Genomic DNA, 9,808 nt, shown 5'->3' with positions numbered 1-9,808 from the left:
GTCAAAAGTGAGCTCACGTGGCACTCACTTTTTTTTCATACCACTTTGCACAGAGCTTTCTCATATCCAAATATTCGTGAATAATATGACGTACGCGTTCAGTTAATATCTTTAAAGTGTCTTCTATTTTATTCACTTTCAATTTACAGTCATTCAAAATCATTTTGTGGATTTTTTTAATGATTTCGTCGGTAAGAGCCTCTTTTGGGCGTCCAGTGCGTTCACCGTCTTCGATGCTCATTTCACCATGTCCAAACATAGCATACAAATCCTGGATGGTTGATTTTCCTGGGGCACTGTCCGGAAACTCGGCATCTAGCCAAGTTTTTGCTTCAACTGTATTTATTCCACAAACTGTATAATTCACAAACTAATAATCCGACAGGTGTCATTTGACATTTTTACACGCTAATTAAAAAACATATGGATTTAATTCTAGTAGCGCCATCTATGTGTTAAGCCGGGGACATTTCAATTTCAATTGACCTCTTATGGTAGGCCTACGGATTATTTACCTGAAACAATAAAAGAGATGAAGTGATTCATCAAGATTCTCATTTGGCTATGATTACTAGTTAGTACCCTATGTAATATTGTATTCTAATTCTGATTTATTTCATCAAACTTAGTTAAAGAAAGTTTTTTAGGGGCAAATTTTTCAAATAATTAATCATTAAGATCTAATGCAATGTAGGAGACTAAACTATTTAACTTCATGATGTTCTCCCCGATTTGTCAAAAACTATCGATATATTGATATATTGGACTCACACTACAATATTTTAAGTCTGTTCAATATTTTCTGTGTAATATATAAACATAATAGAAATGTAATAATATGAACTATAAGTACCATATACGACGATAATTGGTTATGATATTTCAGTACTTTTTATTGCCGAACTCTATTGCCTAAAGTAAATAAGAAATTAACCAAATTATTAGTCAAGTAAAGAGCTTTTAGTTCTAGATTCTCGTTTCGGTAATTGTGTACTTCTGCCACTAGATATTACAACAGTTTTGATATACTTGTCTAGTCTACTAATAATTGGCGACCTTCAAGAAGAAGATTATCACTTCTCATATGTAGAAGTGAACTATTTCAATGGAAGATACATTATCTGTCCCAAGAAAGATATAGATTTAGATTATAGAGATCAAGGAGGTTCATAGCAGGCCCCTAAAAACTATTTTTATTGTCAAAATTGCTTACAAAGCAATTTTATTATTTTGGTCCTGTATTTACCAATTATATATATTTATTCGTCAATTTTAAAGACGAAATTAGTTCATTCTAGTAGCCGAATTTATAATTTCATATCTTCAATAATTCCTAAAAAAAATATATACAATTTGCAATGAAAGCTTTAAAAAATATTACGTTTTGACAATTCCGAAAATCATATAAATTAATACTGACGAACCTTAAATGGCTTCAAGACAATAAATCAAACAAAAATTTGTTTCTTCGCTTTTATCCTCTCTGAAACTTAATGTAACGTGAAGATTATGAGCTCATTACGGTTAAAATTGAAACATATTTTTTGTAGCTTTATTAAGGCACAATAAACGGTATTCATTAAAATTTTAATTAACTTGTTATTACCGTAAAAGAGAACGTAAATAATTAGATAACAAATTGTTATATTGCAAAACAAATGTATGTATTCCAAAAGGTTGTTTCCATCATGTTTTGTTCAGGATATTTCTAAGTTAAAAATGAATGTTGTCTTCACCAACCAAATTTTAAAACAATCAATGAAGTTTTTTAAGATATATAGGTAGACCGACATATTTGATCTCGAGACATGCGGAACTATAAAACGACCATAAAAGAGTTTTGAATGTTTATATAAAACAGGATAGCAAGAAAAACTTGAAACTTTTTCTGGAACTCATTGTTATATAATTATAACGATATATTAATCTTATTAACCTATTAGCTTGATTGTGGCATATGTCTATGGCATATTGAGTTCGGTTATAAAGTATAAATAATAATTGGTAATTGTAATTAGGTTCTGATAGGTAACTGATATGTTTATTGATTAATTTTAAAAATTTTACATTAGATGACGAGAGATTCATAAAATTATATAAGGTATCGGACCATTCTATGACTAATTTTAAGAAGAAAAACATTATCTAAGCTTGTTCATACATTCATTCCTTTTAAAACTTACTTATTCAGCAAGCACTTTTATATACTTACACTTCATTGACTTTGGACGTAGGAAATCATTTTAATTTTTTTAAATAGTTTTTATCTAAATCTAGAGAAATGTCCCGTTCAAATTTCATGTCAATCAATAGAATAAAATATGAAAATGTATATTTCAATGATAGTGATGGAAGCTGGTGTTAAATAGGTTCAATTGCCAAATATACCATATATAGCTTTGGTTTTCGAATTATTTTCAAAACAAGATATTAATTTAATTCCATGGAATTGAAATGTAATCGGATAGATTATACCTGACAGTGAACACTATACTGAAAAGTAATCATTGACAATAAATGAAGGAGGAATCTACAGAAAAACCAGCTTTCAAAATGAATAGTACGGGATAGGTTCAAAAAATAATGGGAGCTTCGACATATCGTAAGTTGAATTGCTCTAATTTATACGATTGTTTTTGTTATATATTTAATTTTTTCATGTTTTATAAATTATATATGAGAGAATGCGCGTTAAATATTGTTACACATGTTATATAAAAGACGTCAAAGTTTTAGAATTACTTCTGTTTTGCGAGTACGATTAACTTAGTTTGGTCCTTTGTAGAGAAGTATTATGATGAACTAAACTATATTGATTTAACTAAAAAAGCATTAAAAAAATTTAGGCTTAGAGATAAAATAAGATACACGGACAGATGGTCCAGAACAGCTTTGGCATAGAACTAGATGAACACCGGCCTCAACATTCAGTTTAATAAAGTCGAGCTTTTAGCCGCTCCATAAGGCTATTTTAAGTGAAAACATGGAGAAAATGCAAGAAAGACAGATTCACGTAGAACTGGCAATCGTTCCGTAGTTACTCGAAGTATTCGTTGAAGTGGATTGAAGCTGCTCACAGATCTCTAGCCATAAACTATTGCAGTTACAAAACATTCAAAATTCAATTACAGTTCAGGACGTAAGAACTCCAAATGGGGACTAAAGTTGCTCTAAACTATCATAGTCCATTGGAATATTAACAGAAGCTTGCAGTTCAGAATAAACGGCCTGCAAAGGCGGATTGTAGAAGCTCAGTTTACTAAAACTATCCAATGTTTTATTAATGTATTAATTTAAATAGAAATTACTGAGCTTTTTACTAGTATAATTAAACCATTGAATAACAATAATAAAACGTAATCATAAGAATACAGTATAACAAAAATAATGGGAAACCACTAGAAGCCTTACAAGAACACATAGGAATATCGTAAGGTAGTTTATTATAATTCGTGGTAATACATTTCAAGGGATAATTGGCCATTACTTGTAAATACACTTTAAGATTTATTATTATTTATTTGTAGATATATGATTTTTTAATAACGGCCAGTTGAAGTTGGGAGCCTGTGGCAACTAAATTCTTATGGTTTTTTTTAACTGGTGTCAAATCACCACAAGTTACAGGATTCAGCAGGTTATTTAAATGACAGAGATTTTTTTTATCAAAACTGATATTCGAGGAACCCCAAATTTTGAGCGAAGAACTATACTCTGTAAATAAATAGTAAAATACTAAATTATATTATATTCTAAAGACATAAATTGTAAATATTAAACAAGTGTAAAAATAAGCCAGATATTAAATATAAATATAAATGTAGAGGCATAACCTAGTAGCAGCAGTAAACAATAAATAGAGTCATAATAACAAATATAACTATACAGTACCGAATTATGCGCACCATAATTATTTTGATAGGTTAAAGATAATATAAATAAAATTTATCTGTAGCTGCTTGCTCCAGACAACAACTAAAATTAAGTAATTGCTTAATTATTTAGTACGATAATCAATTAACAGGAAGCGTTTTATGAAAATTATACTCACAGAAGGTTAAACAACTTAAAATGTTGTAAAAACCTCATAAATAGTGTCATCAACATAAATAGTGTAGAAACAGTTCCCTATAACTTATATTACTCAAGTATTCCCTTATACATCTGATCCAATTTTGTATAATAGATTGTTTGAGGAGCACAATTTATTGTTTATTAACGCTTGCATGTTTATTACTAATTTATTATTTTATTATTATTAAAACCAACCAGGAATAACTCCAGTTATGCCATTAACCAGGCTGGGTAAGACTGAATGACTTCTGGGATAATGCAGAGGACCGTGGTTCGGAGCTCACGTTAAGCAGTAAAATTTGCCTAGCAGTAATATGTACAAGCTTTTAAAATGGAACTTAATTTAGTTACAATTCTATGTTTTTCTACAAAAATTTTCTGTGTCTATTAATTTATTTTGGATTGATGAACATTTAATAATTCTGAATATTCAGTAATTGGTTTTCTTTAATGCATTTTTATGACCAGCTCAAATAAGCACATAAAAGCTTCCCGTTAAATAATCATCTTTGAGATGCTGTAACCACGAAACAAATATCGAAACAAATCTTTACAAATAGTTTTAGATTACATAAATAAAAAAATAATACTAAGTTGGATAAATAGTCTTGTTTATGTTATTTTAATATCGAAAAACGACACAATACTTTCAGCTTGTTTTTATTTATTTTTTATTATGTTTGACCTCGAACTTGGCCATTGCTGGTACAGACAGACAGATGATCCCCGCTCCATCTGTTGTAAACAACACGTGAAAAATAATGCTGTTCACCCCGCACTGTTACTTATTCGGTAGCATAAACAACATATACCGTTGTTTTTTCGGGGGGTGCTATTTATATCATGTATACCGCACGGTAACAACGACAAATCCTGCCATAAAACTACAATCAAATGCCACGATACACGGTAATATAATTATTTACGTATTGGAATAATTGATAACTAAATAATATTAGATATAAACTATATTCTATATTGTAATGTTATATGATATCAAGCACTAAAAATGACATACTCAGAAAAAATATCAAGATATCAATAATACCGAATTAATATTAACGGGCCAAACAAGTTTGACCATCAATACAAATTTTAACCTTTGACTAAAACTCAATAATGTCTGATTAGACAATTCTTTATATCGACATATTTTTAATATTCTTATAATTTTCAAGTTTTTGGATGAATAAGGCAAATTTGAGGGACTTTTTTAATTTTAAGAAATTTCTAGTTGAGTTGATTTGTTGTAGAAGTAATAATATTGAGCGATCATTGAAGATTTTTCAGTACTTACGAAATTTAAAGAAAAACTTTTCTCTTAAGATATACTATGAAGACATATTATTAACATAATATTTGACCTGTGTACATTAGTTATGAAATGTGATAGGATTTCACCGCAAAATTTTTATTTGAAAAATTATTTTATTTTATGAAAAGAAAAAGCGACGATATTGAGGGTTCTTATATATTACAAGCCAAAACCCATCAACTTTTAGATATCGTACTAATTACACCATTCAACTTTAACAAAAATCCCAGTCAACTATGGCCGTATTTTATATATGATTATAAATAATTTGGATGTAACCTCAACTAACTCACTAAAACTGTACATGTACTGTTGTGATATGTACTTTTCAGTGTTGTTGAACATATGCTGCCCTAAGTTCAGTTCTGTTCCTAAGAATACTGTATTAGTAGTTCAGTATCATAAGCAAATGTGGCCAACTTACCACTGATGGAATTGACCCAACAAAGGCATTAACTTTTTCCCCTTAATCCTCAAACCTGTTCACCTACTGCCTGTATAATAACCGTTCATTTTATACCAATTCATTCCGTGTGATATAATATTTTATTGATATAATCGGCATATATAAAGGAATTGCTGGTCGCTTCTCTAAAGCTCGAGAACAGCTGGATCAATTTCGCTAATTCTAGTTTGAAATATTTATAGGAAGTCCAGCAAAGGTTTATATGGCGAGAAAATATGAAAGTTCGACGAAAAATAATAAAAACAACAATTTTATTTTCAACAACAAAATTTTTCTTGGTTGTCAAATATTTATGCGCGCGTTCGAAAACGTATTTTGTGACTAAAAATGTTGAATACTGATTAAAACTACCAGCCACTATTACCAAACTACGATTAAAATATATAATATATTAAAAATTGAGGATTTCTCAATAATATATTTAATTAAAATTTTATTATTTTAAATATAACAAAATATATATTTAATTGTTTTAAATTATTTAATTTTTCGATATTGACCGTTCAATAGTTTACCACGTTTTATATTTCATGCAAATGTAGGTATTTTTTTAAAAGGTACATCAATTTGATAACGTAAGAATCAAGTAAAAAATAGTGACATATATCAAATATGATATAACTAACATGTCATGTATGTAAATTTGACAGCTGTCAGATTATTAGTTTGTGATTTATATAATTTTGAGTGAAGCAACTTTGTTATATGTTAAAAATACAGTGGGAGCAAAAACTTGACTTGATGCCGAGTTTTGGACACCAGGAAAATCAACCATCAAGGATTGGTATGCTAAGTTTAGACGTGGTAAAATTAGCACCGAAAACGGTGAACGCAGTGGATCCCTAAAAGAGGTTGTTACCAACAAAAATATTTAAAAAATCCAAAAAATGATTTTGGATGACCGTAAATTGAATGAAATAGTAGACACTCTAAATATATCAACCGAACGTGTACGTCATATCATTCACAAATATTTGGGTATGAGAAAGCTCTGTGTAAAGTGGGTGCCGCGCGAGCTCACCTTTGACCAAAAACAACGACGAGTTGATGATTCGGGGCAGTGTTTGAAGATGATCAAGCGTAATAAACCCGAGTTTTTGCGTCGATATGTGACATTGGATGAAACATGTCTCCATTATTTCACTCCGACACGATGAACCCGCTCCAAAGCGTGAGAAAACCGAACAGTCGGCTGCCAAGGTTATGGCGTCTGTATTTTGGGATGCGCATGGAATAATTTTCATTGACTACCTTGAAAAAGCAAGGACCATCAACAGCGACTATTACATAGCTTTAACTTTTCAAACGGTCCAAGTTTGAATGACGAAATTGCCGAAAAACGGCCGCATTTGAAGAAAAAAAAGTGCTGTTTCACCAAGACAATGCACCGTGTCACAAGTCAGTAAAAATGATGGCAAAAATCCATGAATTGGGCTTCGAATTGCTTCCTCATCCACCATATTCCAGATCTGGCCCCGAATGAAGAAGTGATCGTCGATAGTGAGGCCTATTTTGAGGCAAAGGACAAATCGTACTACAAAATTGGTATCTAAAAGTTGGAGGGTCGCTATAATCAGTGTATCACCCTTGAAGGCAATTATGTTGAATAAAAAACTAATATTGTCAAAAAAATGTGTTTTACTATAGTAGGCTGGGGACTTTTCAATTAACCTATTATGTACTAACAGTAATATCGAATCGTATTCTAATTGCGGTCAAATAAAAATTTACGAAGAATAGAGTTGCAATATGTAATATAGGGACTATTTATGATAAAGCACACTTTGTAAATGTGTTTAACATTTGTTGTTATTTAGTCACAAATTTAGCGTACGACGACTTTCTTTACTTTTATTAGTAACAATGACACGGAGAAGACCACCTGACTAACCGCTTTGATAACCAGCGAGAGACAGAAAATGATAGTCGTATTGGTATGTTACAATTGTATTTGAGGGTGATTTGAAATGAAGTGTATGCGTAACGCATATTACACAAAACAATATCATGCCCATTTTCAACCATATATACTATTATACCATAGAAATTTTTGATAAGATTCTAATTTGTATCAGATATAAGTTAACAAAATCTTAAACAATTGCAGATACAAGAACAAACTTATCACTTACTAGGAGCGCTGTTACCCCTACCAGATGCACATAATAATTCTTAGACATTCATTCTATGAGCAATCCAAATGCGGGAATGAATAGGCGTTGTGCTCACAACGCAACACTGCAGCGTATTGTATTGCAAGTAAACGTTTCTTCATTAGAAGAACGATTTAATAAAAAAATTTAAAATATGATTGGATGGGATTTCATCTGATCTTATTTTTGAAAATTTTTCTAGCCATGACCATATTCATTAGGTTTGACAAAACACCTGCTGTGTTCAATTACGTTTTATATAATTTACTTTTTTAGACATAGGCCTGAAAAAAGATACATTGTAGATTAGATGGCTCAACAATATGACCACAGAATATTACGTCTACCTCCCTATCACTGCATCGGTTGGAGGTCGAGAAGGATACACACAATACAAGTTGTAATTGTTCAGGCATTTGGCTAGAATTTATGAGTGGAGAATTAATAGTAACCGCAGATATGGCAAATTTATTAGAGAATTAAATCAAATTTTATGAATAAAGATGCACACTGGTAGTGCAGAAGAAACTAAGAAGCAATATAGGGATACCAAAATGACTTGACAAGGAAACATTGCGACGAAGAAAACAAGAACTAAACGTAAAAAGTAAATATGCTCTCTAATGAAAGTAAAATGCATTTCTTGGACATACAATTATTAGTTAGGCGGATTAGGCCTCCAAATGATACCACCACATACAAAAACATGTCTAGAACTCTACCTCATAGGTGGTGTCACAACAGTTTAATGTAAATATAATAAAACACAACCCTAACCTACAATCCTTTGTAACATTATAATTTACTGTAGTTTAAGTCCTTCAATAATATATGTATTAGATATACTACAATGTTAAAATAAATTATATGATAACATTACTTTTCTTCCAATATTTTATTTAGATTAGAATTTTGTTATATATAAAAACCAAAATGAACTAAAATTCAAAATTGATGCGGCAACATTACAACGTTCTGACGTCAAACATTTAGATTATATAAGTTCACTGTTTTATTGACTACACTATATTTCTATTTTTGTAATTCAATCTTTGCAATTAGTCAGGCTGATCGGTCACATTTAACATCACCATCACCAAACACATTTATAAAATATATGTGTATAATAATCTAATTATACCGCTGAAGCTCACATTGGTTTTCCTATATGTTCCCAATTTTGGTATTGCAGCAAAATATTATTAACGCCCAACGACGGCATAGTTTACTCAAATACAGCATAGTATAACATAATAGGATTGTTGGCCACCAAAAAAAATCAATATCTCAATATATCGATATTAGAAAGAATATCGATATATCGCTTTCGATATTTCGATATATTCGATATATTTTTTCCACCGATATATCGATATTTTTAAGAAAAAATAAAGACAGTGAAATATTAGCCTAAAGAAATATATATTTTTCTAAATCTATTAAAGAGTAACGATAGTTTTGATAAACCTTTAAACTTAAGTACCAAAATTCGCTAAACCTTTAAAATGATTGTACCGATTTTAAAGGTTTTTTTTTTAATTATATTTAATAATTATTAATTATTAATAATTATAAGAATAAAGAAAAAAGACATATTAAAGAGTGAAAATAAATCAAGAATCCATATCCTCATCATCGAACAATCATTGTTCTTAGTTGGAGATAAATGAAGAAGTAATTTAATTAATTAAAAATTAGAAATAATTTTTTAAACGTGAATTTATTAAAAATTAATATTCTATTACAATACGTTATAATTTTCTACAATATAACACAATATTTTAACCTAATTAGTCATTT

General features: G+C 30.0%; 1 long non-coding RNA gene across 1 annotated transcript in view; it reads left to right on the top strand.

Moving 5' to 3' along the window:
• LOC143206937 (uncharacterized) overlaps positions 1–9,808 on the top strand; it is a 194,632-nt gene that overhangs the window by 135,627 nt on the left and 49,197 nt on the right. The window lies entirely within an intron of this gene.

This window comes from Rhynchophorus ferrugineus, unplaced genomic scaffold (genome assembly GCF_030347505.1).
Source record: "Rhynchophorus ferrugineus isolate W39M unplaced genomic scaffold, kcgeb_rfMv2 rfM1, whole genome shotgun sequence".
NCBI classification, from domain to species: Eukaryota; Metazoa; Arthropoda; class Insecta; order Coleoptera; family Curculionidae; genus Rhynchophorus; species Rhynchophorus ferrugineus.
The sequence above is the reverse complement of the archived record's forward strand: the minus strand, read 5'-3'. Positions and strand labels throughout refer to the sequence as shown.